This window comes from Humulus lupulus, chromosome 9 (genome assembly GCF_963169125.1).
Source record: "Humulus lupulus chromosome 9, drHumLupu1.1, whole genome shotgun sequence".
Lineage (NCBI taxonomy): Eukaryota > Viridiplantae > Streptophyta > Magnoliopsida > Rosales > Cannabaceae > Humulus > Humulus lupulus.
Genome location: NC_084801.1, coordinates 162501705 through 162504837, shown reverse-complemented (window position 1 = coordinate 162504837; position 3133 = coordinate 162501705). Strand labels below are relative to the sequence as shown.

Below are 3133 nucleotides of genomic sequence, written 5' to 3'. Positions count from 1 at the left end.
CACTTGCACATTTTAATTGAATCAATTTTCACAACAAGTTTTTGGCGCCGTTGCCGGGGATTGAAATTAGAATTTCTTGTAAAATCAATTACTTGCAATTTATTTTTTTCTGTTTCTTTGTTGAGCTGACTTTGTTTGCTTGCTCTTGTGTTTTCTTAGGTGATTTACTATATGAACGAGCAAGAAGACATTGAACTAGCTCCTATTGACCCCGAGATTGAAAGAACAATTAGAAGAAGACTAAGGGAACAACGGGCTCAAAATCGCCTTAATATGGCTGAAGAGGTTGAAGGAGTTGAGGGTGCTAATAATGTCACGAATACAATTGCTATGGCTGATGACAGAGAGAGAGCCATAAGGGAGTACGCTGCCCCCATGTTTAATGAGCTCAATCCGGGCATTGTTAGACCCGAAATACAAGCACCCCAATTTGAATTAAAGCCCGTGATGTTCCAAATGTTGCAAACAGTGGGTCAATTTAGTGGGCTGCCTACTGAGGATCCTCACCTTCATCTTCGTTCATTTTTGGAGGTGAGTGACTCCTTCAAGCTACAAGGAGTGACTGATGAGGCCCAAGGTTGAAATTGTTCCCTTTCTCTTTGAGGGATCGAACTAGAGCTTGGCTCAACACTCTTCCTCCCGACTCGGTGACTACATGGAATGAGTTGGCTCAAAAATTCCTGATGAAGTACTTTCCCCCTACAAAAAATGCTAAGTTTCGCAATGAAATCATGTCATTTCAGCAGCTGGAAGATGAATCATTCTGTGAAGCGTGGGAGAGATTCAAGGAATTATTGAGAAAGTGCCCACACCACGGGATCCCACATTGTATACAAATGGAGACTTTCTACAATGGGCTCAATTCTTCCACTCGTATGGTGTTAGACGCTTCAGCCAATGGGGCTATTCTCTCTAAGTCCTATAATGAAGCCTATGAGATTTTGGAGAGGATAGCTAGCAACAATTATCAATGGTCCAATGTTAGAGCCTCAACAAGTCGAAAAGTGGCTGGTTTACTTGAAGTTGATGCATTGACTGCTTTGACAGCTCAAGTTTCTTCAATGACTAACCTTCTCAAGAACATGAGTTTGGGGGGAATGGTACAGCCAGCTGCTATGGGCCAAGTGGCAGATGTTTCTTGTGTTTATTGTGGAGATGGGCACACATTTGACAGCTGTCCATCAAATCCTGCATCAGTTTGTTACTTGGGGAATCAAAATGTGAGCCGTAATAACCCATATTCGAACTCTTACAATCCGGGTTGGAGGAACCATCCGAACTTCTCATGGGGGGGGGGGGGGGGGGGTCAAGGAGCTAGTTCAAGCGGAGCACCCATGCAAAACAAGCCTACATATCCACCGGGGTTTTCTCAACATCAACAACAAAGAGCTCAACCACCTCATCCTCAAGTGTCTCAATCAAGCTCTTTGGAGAGTTTAATGAAGGAATATATGGCCAAGAACGATGCTGTAATTCAGAGTCAAGCGGCATCCTTGAGGAATCTAGAAACTCAGCTGGGGCAGCTTGCTAATGAGCTAAGGAATAGACCACAAGGCACTTTGCCTAGTGATACAGAAAATCCAAGAAAAGATGGCAAGGAACATTGCAAGGCGGTTACCTTGAGAAGTGGCAAAAATGTGGAATTGACTGAGGATAATTGTACTAGAAACAGCGAGCCCACTTCAATCCAAAGTAGTGTGGACAAAGGAGACAAAGCTGTGAAATCAAAAAAATTAAATGCTGATCCTGAAGCAATTGCTGCAGCAATTCCTCCGCAAAATGCTACAGGAGAACCTACAAGCAAGCCACCTCCACCATTTCCTCAGCGCTTTCAAAAGCAGCAGCAAGACAACCAATTCCGGAAATTTTTAGATGTTTTGAAACAACTTCACATCAATATACCATTAGTGGAAGCTTTGGAGCAAATGCCCAACTATGTGAAGTTTTTGAAAGATATTTTAACTAAAAAGAGGAGGCTTGGTGAATTTGAAACAGTGGCGTTGACTGAAGGCTGTAGTGCTATATTGAAGAGTAAAATTCCTCCTAAATTGAAGGATCCGGGCAGCTTCACAATTCCTTGTTCTATTGGTGGTAGAGACGTTGGTAGAGCACTTTGTGACTTGGGGGCTAGTATCAATTTGATGCCCATGTCAATTTTCAAGAAGTTGGGGATTGGAGAAGCAAGACCAACCACAGTAACTTTGCAATTAGCGGATCGTTCTATGGCGCACCCGGAAGGAAAAATTGAAGATGTACTTGTGCAAGTTGACAAATTCATCTTTCCGGCTGATTTCATCATCCTTGATTATGAAGCGGATATAGATGTCCCTATTATCTTGGGTAGGCCATTTCTAGCTACCGGGAGGACCTTGATTGATGTACAAAAAGGGGAGCTTACTATGAGGGTGAATGACCAACAAGTGACTTTCAACGTGTTCAATGCTATGAAGTTTCCGGATGAGGTTGAGGAATGTAATAGGCTAAGTGTAATTGAGTCTATTGTTGCTGAAAAATTCCACAAGGAAGTTTGTAAAGATGGAGTGGGGGTGAGGTCACTTGAAGAGCTTGAAAGCTTAAGTGAAGAGGAAGAAAGCCAAGTTACATGGGTGGAGTCAAAGCAGCCTTTTGCCAAATTTAGGAGGCTTTTTGAGTCATTGAACTTGTCGGAAGGGAATTTCAAGCCTCCTAAGCCTTCTATTCAAGAGCCACCAAAATTAGAGTTGAAGCCTTTGCCTAGTCACTTGAAGTATGCCTATTTGAGAGATGATGAGACCTTGCCTGTGATTATTTCAGCTATGTTAGGAGCTGAAAAAGAGAGTTTGTTGCTGGCTGTTTTGAAGAAATACACAAGGGACATTGGTTGGACTATGGCGGATATCAAGGGGATAAGTCCCTCATTTTGTATGCATAAAATTCTGTTGGAGGATTGCTGTAATAATTCTGTTGAGCAGCAGCGAAGGCTTAATCCTATCATGAAGGAAGTGGTTAGAAAAGAGATAATTAAGTGGCTGGATTATGGCATTGTTTACCCAATTTCAGACAGTTCTTGGGTCAGCCCAATACAGTGTGTTCCTAAAAAAGGTGGAGTCACGGTGGTGGCTAATGAAAACAATGAGTTGATTCCCACAAGACA

At 42.6% G+C, this 3133-nt stretch overlaps 1 non-coding gene across 1 annotated transcript; it reads right to left on the bottom strand.

Annotated features, from left to right (window-relative positions):
• Window positions 1–714: 714 nt before the first annotated feature.
• LOC133802884 (small nucleolar RNA R71) lies at window positions 715–820 on the bottom strand. Its single transcript, XR_009877631.1, has one exon. It is a non-coding gene; the product is annotated as a small nucleolar RNA R71 (small nucleolar RNA).
• Between the last annotated feature and the right edge of the window lie 2313 nt (window positions 821–3133).